At 28.1% G+C, this 12,904-nt stretch overlaps 1 protein-coding gene across 1 annotated transcript in view; it reads left to right on the top strand.

The window, feature by feature from the left end:
- LOC142328854 (mediator of RNA polymerase II transcription subunit 27-like) overlaps window positions 1–11,658 on the top strand; it is a 46,008-nt gene extending 34,350 nt beyond the window's left edge. The window contains exon 8 of the mRNA XM_075372960.1: window positions 11,076–11,658. The gene's annotated coding sequence lies outside the window, so the exon portion shown is untranslated. The remainder of the gene's footprint in view (window positions 1–11,075) is intronic.
- Window positions 11,659–12,904: the final 1,246 nt, after the last annotated feature.

The raw sequence follows: 12,904 nt of genomic DNA, 5'->3' as shown, positions 1-12,904 counted from the left end.
CCTTGAAGTCATACGGGAGGGGGAAAAGTTACTTGTCTGGATGGAAGGAAGAAGAGTGATGAGCTGCAAGCATGGATAAATTTGACGGTTTTACGGAAGAAGAGATAAGAAATTTAATGTCATCCAGAAGTGTAAATATACAGCACATTAAATATAACGCGACTTGGTGTTACTAGACGCCATATCATAAACATCAGGTTAGGCAACTTAGATTAACCTTTTTTTGATGTAGCTGCTTACCATTCACTTTTAATATAGGTTAGTTTTTGATGGTATCTAATTGTTTGGCAGGCATACTTGAAATACATCGCATATTCACAGTTACGGGTCATTTTTAACTTGTCATCGTTACGTGAACAACACTGCGGTATTCCACATACATTCGTTATAACTTTTTGTCGACTTCGAAGCATTGGCTTTATTTTTTATCAGTTTTAAGACGTGATGGAACCTAAAGATTGTCGGATTTATCAATCTTTAACCAGCAATTTAAACTGAACAAAAAAAAATTTTAGCCTCTACATTAGAGTTCTGGTTCGAGGTGGGAGCACATAGTTCTCCAGTACGAAACGCAGTGGGAATGAAGTAGATAAACATTACTATTGAATTTCTGTTAAAATATGGAGGACATAAATATCATTGCCCTTAAATAAGTGAATTTAAAAAAAAATTAATAAATATTTATAAATTAATAAATATTTATATACCTTTATAGGCAACAGTTGTAATTGTGATTCAATGCAGTATTGATTTTTCTATTTCAAATATAAATTTTCGTGGCAATAAAATATTCTGATAAACGTAAAATATTTTTCATCGCTGCACAAAAATTAAGTGACATGCAAATGTTATTTCTTCTTCCAATAAATAAAAATTAATAAATGTGATTTTTTTTTTAGTTCATTTATCAATGAAATTAATATGAATGTACACTTTTCAGAATTGTTGGCTATAACTAGACCATATTTGCATACAGTAATGGGATGGGAACCAAATCAAACATCAACTTAAATGCTACCTAAGTAAAAGGCGAAAGATTTGTGCAGAATGAATAAGGGCCAAAGAGGTCCCGGGTTCAAATCCCGGTCAGGGATGGTGTTTTCACATGCTACAAAATTTTCATTCATCTCATCCTCTGAAGCAATACCTAACTGTGGTCCCAGAGGTTAAAAAAATACTGTATTTTTAATTAACTTTCACACTGGAGAATGATTTTTTGCCAGTTTTCATTGCTTTACTACTTTTTTCTTTTTTAATAAATTAATTGAAGCTATTCTTACTGTATCATATGCAGTTAAAAAAACAATGTTATTTACAACATTCCACTGTTTATTATAAATCAGTTTTATTTTAATTATTATTAAAAAAATGTTATAAATTATTGATTTAAAACGTAATTTTTTTTAATGGGAAATTGAAATTCACCACTGGGCTTGTGCAGCACAAAGAAGATAACATGCATATAAATAACATAAAACCATTAAAAAAAATTATGTAAATTTCTTTAAATTGATTGATGTAATGCTTTCAGCGGCTAGTTATCTCATCTGAGCATTTTTCTTGAGTTGTTAAAATATATTAAGAACAGTTTAATAATAGCAAATGCTGTCTTATAGTTGAACATTTTTTATTCTTTTTATGTTTTTTAAAACTTTCAAAAATTTTAAGAGAAACACTTCTGATGATATGGTTGTATTTAAAATAACATAAACCCTCATAGGGCACATATATCTATCTATCTATATATATATATATATATAGAGCAAAATATTCAATGTACCAAATTTTAACGTTTTTGATCAATTGGTTTTCAAAATATCTGTCAAAAACTGTTTAGAAATACTATTGAATAGGCCATCCAATTGATGTAAAATTTTATTTTAAACAACTTTTATCATATTAAAGCTTAATTTCTTTGACCACTATTCAGAAATTCAAAATTTCACAAACTATTCCTTCCTTTTATTAATTTAATACTGTCAATTCTCTTGCACAGAAAATCCATTTTGCAAGAGTTTATGTTGATTCAATCAAGATATATTAATTTAATTACAGGCCAACAAATGCACATTTGTACATCTTCCAGAAATCTCTATAACTTTTTTTTATGTTTTTTGAACTAAGAGAGTCTTGAAACATTGACATATAAAAACTCTGATACCCAAAGTTTTGGCTGATCGCTATTCTTTCCCTTTATACTATGCTGCTGCAGCAATAGAACTATCCAGGAAAGTAAAAAAATACTTATACCCACATAATTAGATTTTGTTGATAGCAAATTGATCCTTGAGACGCATTCATTTAAGTTAGTGTATAAATTAAAAAGCATCAATTATCATATTATGATTATATTACTTGTTAAAGGAGTTATTATATTACTGATAATAGTCAATTAATGTATAAATTAACTACATAATAGTAAATTTAATGAGCGGTATACATTTACAGCAATAAACTTTAAGTTTTGGGAAGGGGATCAAGTTGATTGATTAAGTTATTCATGAAATAGGTTGATTAAAAAAGATTTTGTTTTGAATTAGGTTTTAGGAGGTGGTATTCAAAATTAAAATTCTTCTTTTAACTAAAATTCACATGTACAATTATTATTCATTATTCTATAACTAGTATTTATAAATAAAAATTTACAATTAAATACAAAAAACAACTTTTAGTTGGACATATTAGTGAAAAAAGTGGCTAGGTATGTCATTAATTAAGAAAATTGTGTTGAAGCACCTTCAGAACAATTCAGAGAGCAAGTAGATGGCAGGTAAAAAAAAATTCAAAAAGATATCAGTAATAACGTGAGTATTACTCCATAATTTATTACAAAATTCAGTTCCTGATCACACAATATATTTCCCACATTCCTGAATAAATTCAACTCAAGCCTGCCACAAGAAATCTTCATTATCAAATAGAAAAAGTCAAACTTTAAGCTCCTTCAAATTAGTTAAACTTGCAATGTACAGGGGCAGTTTACTGAAAATGCTCAATGCGGCATATGTAAAAAATCTTTTATAAGGTTTTTGCTTATGACAATTGATTTTTGCCTCAAAATTTGCTTATGACACAACTTCCATATTCCTTGATTGCAATCTGGCTGAATACACAATTTACAATTGTCTGCCTTTCCCTAATGAAGAAGGTATGCATAACGCGGAAAATGAAAAGATGCCTAAGTGGAAGCATACCCAGGTCTTTAAACAGGGGAAAAGTATATCAGATCTCCTCTCTCTACAGATCTACCAAATTATTTTTTTTTTTTAGCTATAACAGTTTGTTTTATTGTTGAGCAATAGGTGCCATCCTACTCACTTATCCCATATTGCATGTTACTATTTATCAAAGTGTAATATACTAATTTCAAAACAGAGCAAATAAACTTAAAAAACACAAAAAACTTTAAAAAATATATTTTACAGAAAACCTTGTATACATGCATCCTAACCAAATTGATATGCTGTTTCCAACTACAGTTCCCATCAACTTAAACACCCAGATATTTAATAATAGAAAGCTTTTGTATACTTACGCGTTAGATACAAATGAAACCCCTCTCTGAAGACAATTTTAGACTTAAATTACATTATTACTTATTTTACCATTAAAATAAATATTGTAAGAAGGTTCCTGTTTGTTTCTAAAATTAAAATGAATAAATTTAGTTTTTGTACTCAGTGCCATCCTATTAGGCGCAAACCATAGTGTTAGATGATTTAAATTACTCAACATTCTGAATCTAAGTTCATCGATATTTCTAGCTGAATAATACAACACTGTATCATCAGCAAAACATGACAAAAGTCCAAATAAATTTCCTGAACAAAGATCATTTATATATACATTATAAACATAATTGAACCGAGCACTAAACCTTGTGGCATACCAACTGAAATAGCTGAACATCAACTCAAATAATTTTTCACCCTTACACACGGCGCTGCCTGATATGTAGCTTCTAAACCAGTCCTGTGCTAGACCCCTAATACCAGAATCCTCAAGTTTTTGCAGCATTATATTATGATCAACACAATCTAATGCTTTTGTGATGTCCACAAAAATTTCAGCAACAGTTGAACATGAATTTAATCCATCAAAGACGTTGGAAAAAAATTTATCAGAATTTTCTGTAGATTTTCTTTCAATAAAGCCATATTGGTTTTTTAAAAAAATTAATATAGTATATGTTTCTTTACAAATTTTTCTATAATTTTTGAAAAGCATGAAAGTTATGAGATTGCCCTATAGTTATTTATATCTGTTGCTTCACCTTTCTTTAATAATGGAATCGCAACTGCTGCCTTCAATGATTGGAAAAATTCACCTTTTTTCAGAACTAAAATTAATAAGTTAAACTTATACTTGCAGATAATTTAAGTAAAAATGCTGAGACACCATTTATTCCAGGACTCTTATTTGAATTCAATGATTTTATTGTGTCAGACTTCACTAATATCTGTAGGTCCAAGGAAAATAAAATCCCTGACCCCTGCCCTAGGAAAACCGATTTGGAATTCTTTTGCATATTATAGTAAGTTGGTCATTAAGACTGTTGTATTGTTAATATTAATTGTCTTATTAACTGTTACTATTAATTGTTAGATTGCGTGGTGTGATGCAAGCAGACTGTTAAGGAAGGGTCCAATTTTATTACTATTAATTCAGATTAAATTTGCAAAGGAATCTTTAATTTATTAATGAATTCCTATATTTGTTGGACTGTACAATATTTTTATTTTTTTAAAGATTTACCAAATATGAATTTAAAATTACTTACTGTGTAAGTCAGTGTTTCCCAAACTTTTCCGAGTAACAGCACCCTTTTTCAATTAAAAGTTTTCCGTGGTACCCTACCTTAAGTAAAAGTATGTCTACTCATAAGAGATAAAAATAAATAAAACTCATGTGTTTTCATTATTTTTTTTTTTACTTTGTTAACATAAAATCAATAATTATAAATGTCTTGGTTCAATTTATTATAAAGCTTTTACAATATTTTGTGGTGCCCCTGTGAAGAGGCAGTGGTGCCCCAGGGAGTACAGTGTACAGTCTGGGAATCACTGGTGTAAGTCATGAATTAATAATTTTACTATTCATTTTGCTTGTGAATTTCACAAATTAGCTGGAAAAGAATTTAGGTAATTTGAGGATTACAAAATACTAAATATTATGTAATTTACTGCTTGCATTGTTATTAAAGATTTAAAAATTTTTTTTAATGAAGTCGTACATCATTAGTAGAAAATTAATCACTATACACTGCAACAAACTATTTGTACAAATTATCTTTATTGTGTTATGAATTATTAAAATAACTAACTCATTACGTTTTATGAAAATACTCTTATCAACTCAGTCCGAGAAGAATTATTTAAAACAATTGCTGAATAAAATAAAATGAAAGAAAATTTGTGCTGGTAACAATAATATTATTAAATTTATTCTTTTTTAAATATGGAAGTTTGGCCTTTGTTATTTTTTTTTTTAAATACAAGTTGCTTTGTATTATTACAGTAATACAGTATTACATATCAATTATTTGTGAAAAACCAAACAAATACAACTTTTACATCATTTTTTTTAAGGTCCCACCAGCAATGGTGCATCATTTTTTTCCATCTAGAAATAAATTGCTACCTATACTATAAAACCAGCTGGTTAGGAATTCAGAGTTGAACTAATAAGGGATTATTGATATTTTAGTATATTATTTTGTTAGTAAATGACTCCAGTTTTATTTGAATTGTTGTAATAATTCATTTTCCTTACCTGCTGGAAAAAAATGAAATAAAAATTAATTATATTATCTTTTTCTAATGGTATAAAAATATTTGAAATTAACATTGTTAGGCATCACTGTCTTTGCTTCCTCTATGGTTAATATAATTTTATATCAGGATGATTGCTGGATAAAAGTTCATATCATATTTTTACTCACAGTTGGTTGATAAGAGTTTCCAGACTGATGTGTGAGATTCTAAATTCCTTTTTGATCTCTTAGAAAGAACTTCATTAAATGAAACAGAGGAATGTTATGAAGCTAGGAAAATTATTTTCCACTTTAATCTTGTGTCTGATAAAGATAAGATGTCTTTTTTTTACTATACTTAAATTTGAAGAATGGTCTGTTTATGTTCTAGATTTTTGTGATCCCAGATTTTGTGCCTTTGTTTTATAAGTATTTATTTATGTTTTAAACTTAAACAGGATGTTTTTGGTGGTAGATAATATTCCAGTTTCATTTATTTTTTGTGTATAAATATCATAGTTTCTTTACAGATAAATTTTTAAAAAAGTGTTAATTAGATTAATTATAAATTTCTAACATTTGATTTACTTGTTGTATTTTTATTACTTTTACTTTTATCTGTTGTTAAAATAATGTAATGAAATTAAGAAACTTATGTGCCATTTATATTTTATTTCTTTTAAGTTTGTTAATTAGTATTAAGAAAATCAAAATTTACTTGCACGTCATTGATTGTGTTTTGCTACTACATTATTAAGCAGCAAACTGTCTTTTCTCTTTCTACCTTGTTATTAATACTTATTAATTGCATTTTCCAGCAGTTCAGGTAAAATTTTTACTTTTTGACATCAAAATAACAAAGATGAAAGTATTTATATGGATGTTTTTAGGTATTTTTAATTGTTTCATATCAGTAGTCAGTTATTTTGCCCAGTTTGGAAAATTAAGGTAAACAATCTGACAATATGAAAATGGTGACATACTGGATATTAACATGTTACAGTATGAAGTAGCATGTAGTAATATTTACAAATTAACCCATAACCTCTTGTAACCCATTAACAATAAAATTCTAAAAAATCTTTAAACATGTGTTCTGCAGTTACTTTATGCATATACATTGAAGTAGTGGAAATTCCTGAAATCCTAAACATTTATTAACACATACTCCCTCTATTACAGTTACAGTTCAGCAATAATTTTTCCTGGGATTAGTTCAGTCGGTCTTTGTCTTTGGATTACGTTACTCACATTATACAGTAGTGTACTATTTCTATAGTGGCTGTATACAGTGTAAAAACAGAAGTGCCTTAATTTTTCGGAAAAAATTAGCATTATACACAAAATTGACAAAGGTGTTAAAAAAAAGATGTCATGCAAAAATTTGGAATCACACTGAGATCATTGTCTACAAATTTAAATAATCGGGATGTGATACTACAAGAACAAGACCACCATAAAGAAAATCTAGTGAGAAAAAATGAAAAGGTGGCAGATATAATATTGACAAAGCCATTTTAAAATGGATGACAGTGGTGCGTGAAAAAAGCTTCTGTTATCTGGGACATTAATTAGAGAAAAAGCTCTGGAATCTGGAGCTGCATTAGGACACAAAGATTTCCAGGCCAGCAATGGGTGGTTAGAGAAGTTTAAAAAAATACATTGTGTTGTTCATAAAGTAATTCCTGAAGAAAGTGCAAGTGCCAGCGTAAGTGACTCTGAAACTTGGAAGCAGACTGTGTTGAAACCAATTTTAGAAGGATATCTGCAAAAATACATTTTCAACACGGATGAGACGGATCTATTTTTCAAATGTTTACCCAACAAACATTAACTTTTAAAAATGATCTGTGTTTTGATGGTAAACAAAGTAAATTAAGAATTACACTGTTAGTGGCTACAAACATGCCAGGGACTGAAATACTTAAAATGATGGCAATCGGCAAAAGTAAAACTCTGCGTTGTTTTCAAGGTGGTTAATGTCTAGAGGTAGACTATACATTTAACATAAAGGTTTGGATGACTACCGACATTTTTACAGATAAGCTAAAAAAAGCTAGACAAACAGATTATCAGACAAAAAAGAAAAATTGTACAGTACATCCTCAAGACATTAATGCTGTATTAAATAATGTAAAAGTCGTATTTTCCCCACCAAATTTAATATCAGTTATACAACAAATGGATCAGGGGATAATTAAATATCTTAAATTGCACTACCAAAAAAGAATCTTGAAAAAAGTTGTAACCATTATAGAAAACTAGAATGCCCCTGTTAATATTGTTGGCATTGAGGAGTGCATTTCTGAATTATCAAAAGTATGAACTGATGATGTTAGCAATGAAACAATATTCCATTGTTTTTGTAAAGCTGGTTTCAGTACCACTACGACAGAATGGAATGAAGAAGATGATATGACACTAGTACAGTTAAAACGTCACTGGAATTTCCTCCAAACAACTGCAAATGTAAGTAATAAAGTTACACTGAAAGATTTCATCACTGCTGATGAATTAGTTACTGTTTCTGATTTTCCAGATGATGACTACATACTTCATAGTGCTAGTGAGTCCTCTTAACTGGTAGAAGAAGTAGATGATGATGAAAATTACAAAGACCAGCAGGAGAGAAACCTACCAACAATGAGGTTTTACAGTCATTTAAAACAATTAGGCTTGGACTACAGGTCAAGGATGAAATACCTGACAGTATTTTAAAAAAAGATGAAACTTTTTTTGAATGTATCTTATTCAAACACAGAAAATTACCCACTTTTTCAAGTAATAAATTAATACTGTATTAAAAATTATATGCTATAACTATTACCTATCAAAAACTAAAGAATGCATTAGAGTTAGTGGTTTTTAATAGATTTAAAAAAGTTAGTGTATTCATTTTTTGTGTATCATTGTGAAAAAGTTATGTACTAGAAATAATAATAAGTTGTGTTAACCAACAACTGAGTACAATAAGCCTTTAAGTATAGCCTACATCCATTCTAAGTGCGTGGTAAGTATGTATACCTAGATACGTATTTTTTATACAGTACGTATAATGTATTAGGTATGTAACGCATGACATAAAAAAATACGTTTACATTTTTTTTTTCTATAGTGCTATTAAGAAAAATAATTGTACTTAATTTTAATTCATCATAAAATGTTTATAAAAAAAATTAGACTAGGAATTCTTGTTACCCCTAATGAAAACCTCTATTGAACAAATGTTTTCCTGTGATCCTTGATTTTGTTATGCAGAGGTTCAACTGTATGTATATACAGTAATGACTCAGATTTAGGGATTTATATTACCATAACATTAACTTAAACCAACCTTCATCAAAGACCTTTCCTCCCAACGCTCCAGTTATTAATCCTATTCATGAGTTCACTGATTTCAAAGTGCTGGGTAGTCAGCCAGATCTTTATCGTTATAAAAGTATTAATAGTAGCTAGTCTCTAGTTTGTACTGTCTGAGGGATGATTAAAAATCTACACCTAGAATTACTTAATATTGTATATGTGATTTATAGATGTTAATTACTAAACTTATGTAGTTTCATCGCTTAGATATACATCTTGATGGTAACTGATCATTTCTTTGTAAATTTTGGTTTAGCAAATGTTTTATTGGTGTACAAGCTTTGTATAACACTAAACTATAGTGTTTATGAGGCTAATAATATCTAACATCTGCTGATACTGTTTAGCGAGTAATATAAAAATCAGTTATCAATATAAATTCTGGTTTGAATCACATTTGCTTAATGTTAATTTCAAATCTTAAACAAAATTTTATAAATGCATATGTAATCTATGCACTCTATAGATTATTAGGTAGTAAAAATTCAGTGCATTATGAGTAATAAATTAACTGCACTTTGTAAAAATAGGATTTGTTGAAATAGAAATTTTAAATAGGTAATACTTATGAACATTTTACTCAATTTATTTTATAACATAGTTATTCAATGAGTTGTATTACATTATAAAATAGCTTTTTTATATTTTGCATCCATCTTATAAAATATTTTTTATTTGTAGAATGTAACCATGTTAAAGTGTAAGTAACATGCATTCAGTTTCTTCAGAATCCCATGGATGCTCACAAACTAAATTTTCACAACATTCGGGTGTACCAGTCCTTTCACACTGAAAAAAAAAAACATAATAAAAGTAATTGATTTTATGATTCACATAAGTAGTTACATATTTTTAATTTTGCCTATCATTCTAAAAAAAAAAATTTATAAAATTTTCAAGAGTTAAAATGAAACAAAACTATTAATTTTTGGTGAAAAACAGAAACAAAATATTTTTAACTAATGTTCTTTGAACTGTATTATTTTTTTTATGGTTATCTGTCTATGGATTTCCATTTTTCACTATGTTGGATAATATTATTAGTAGATTTTTCCTTTATAAGAAAAATTTATATGTGATATTAAAATTTATTAATTTGTTTTTTATCAGTTCATTTAATGGTTTATATTTGTTGTTGTTTGTTATGTATATAGAGAGCATTTTGGCAGTTTTGTTTGTAAGAGTGTGTACTAATTCCACATATATACTAATAGGTATGCACGTACTGATGTTCACTTTAAACTTAGAAACCAGTGGGTAATTTGAATAATTCTTGTGTACTGTGTTTGTATTTTAAACTGTGAGAAAGATTTTAGATTTAAATTGATCCATATAACGTCATTAATAGGTGAGCAATAACAAACCAAGAATATGCCCTATTTTATTGACCAACTTTTCATGTTTTAATTTTTTAAGTTGTTTTTTAAGTTTTTAACTGTGTTCAGTAAAAGATATTTGTTTCTTCCTGTAAATAATGTTTAGAAGATAGAAAAGTTTTATTTTGGTATTTTGTTTTACAAACAGAATGATAAGGCCATTAAGCTCCTTCATTTTGTTCCAGTTAAGTATACAAGATTAAAAGCAGTATATACATATATTTATTTCTTAGAATGACTAGCAGCAAATTTAAGTTGGTGATGATTTTAGAATTGTGTAATTTTGTATTGCTCTTCACCTACTTTATTTGTATTGTATGTTATTTAAATTTTAATATTTAAATTTAGTTATATATAAATAGACTTTATTAGACATAAGTAATAAAGAAAAACCTGAACAGTTAGTACAGTCTGTTTATTAATACTTAATGGTATTTTTTATTACATATGTAACTGTGGATTCCTTAAGAAACAACCCTGAAAAGTGAAGTTATTATTAAATTTTAATAACCCATTATCTTAATTTTTTTATCTTACTATGATTACTTTTTTAATTTCATGGAAAAAAAATTGATCTTTTGCAGATGAAACGCAACGAATTGCTCATACCTAAATTAATAATGATGGTGATTAATATTAATTTTCATTTAGTCCTGGGTTAAAAAATTGTGTTGGTAAGGAAGATGCAAAGAAATACATAAAAAATGATACTGACATGAGTTATGGGTTCCATAACCCATAATATGGGTTCCCATTTTTAAATAAGGATAAAATTATTAAATCTCTAAAAGTAACTTATTCTGGTGAGAATGATTGTGACAAAGTTGAAATTAATACTAGGCCTACTTATGATGAATCTTTCACTGCATTAAATTAAATTAAATTTTAACTTAAATTTTTTAGTTAAATTTGTTTAACTTTCCACCAGTATCTGATTTGTATCTGATACAACGTTTTCTGATAAAGTAAAGTGCAAGCTACAAAACATTGTTAAAATATGGTTCAGCATAAATTAAAAATTATTTCAAATAACTTTCCGTTGTTAAAAAAAAAATGTTCTTTTGGTGGCCTATTTAAAAGCATGCCTTTTTGTAATGTTTTTCACTAACCTTAAATGCAATATTTCTACGTATCTCTACAAATTATCTAGTTATGATGTTTAAGTTGTAAGTTTTTTCTGTCTAACATTAAAAATATGTAAGTAAAATTCATAGTATTGTTTTACTTGGATGAATTTTATTCTATTCTGTTGTTTGAATAGTTTATGTTAAAAAATTCAGTTGACTCAATTAAGTCATTGATGTTGTATTTTACTCTGAATTATTAAACTATGAGTCTTGTGTAATTGGAAAAACTATTTGAGAAATAACTTTATTAAAATAAATAAATACTATTTTCTATTAATATTCCCTGTTTGTTGTTAATATTCCCTGTATTTAATGGAAGAAGAATGAATCGTTTACCTCATCCTCTTGGGTAATACATTGCAAAGGTAAGATAGTCCATTTGGAAACTGCTAAAAAGAAAGTCATCAGGAGTAATATGAGAATGTTAACATCTTTCATCAAATTTTAGATGTTGACTGGCAAACTAAATAGTATAAAACAGACAAAGGATAGGTTAAATTTAAATAAAATTAGATTTTTGAGGTTTGGTGTTAAGAATAAGCAGTATGATTATATCGGTTTTAAGATAAATTTGACCTTTAACCCCTTACCAGTGCAACTGCACATATTCACAGTTGTAACTAACAAATCGAAGGCAAAAAACCATATGTCGGTTCTGGGACAACTGCAAACGCAAATGTACAGAAGATGTAAATGATCGAATTAAAAACATTTTGTACTGCACAATCAAACCATATTTGTGTTATTTTCATTGTGTTCTTTAGTAATACCATGTGAAACTCATTTTTGATATATCCTCATAAGACACTGTTAGTACTGCAGCATGGTGTTCGGTGCAATTAACAAGTAATCAGAGTCCAAATTTGTACTAGAACTGTAGTGCAACTAACAAACATGAAAAAACTAAACGATCAAGTTAAAATTTAATTTTTGGGTAACTGAGAACTGGTTGATCAAGATATACCTGATGCATGTAACAGTTAGCCTTCAAACTTATTAACACATACCCCATTTGAATCATGAAAATTAGACAAGTGGTCGCGGATATATTATAAGAGCACTTATAATATAAAACAGCACTCTCGAGCACCCTGATGTTACCAATAAAAATGAAAAAATAATTTTCATCAAGACAGATTTAAAACCCAAGCCATTTGTCCACAACAGCAGGAAGTAAAATAACTTGTATTTTGAAAATGAAGTTTTTACAAAGACTGATTCATTGCTGTTAGAAATTAATTAATTTGCCATTAAATATAGAAAAATGATATTTAGCAAATTCAGAA

Source organism: Lycorma delicatula, chromosome 8, assembly GCF_047948215.1.
Source record: "Lycorma delicatula isolate Av1 chromosome 8, ASM4794821v1, whole genome shotgun sequence".
Classification (NCBI taxonomy): domain Eukaryota; kingdom Metazoa; phylum Arthropoda; class Insecta; order Hemiptera; family Fulgoridae; genus Lycorma; species Lycorma delicatula.
This window is presented reverse-complemented; position numbering and strand designations above follow the sequence as displayed.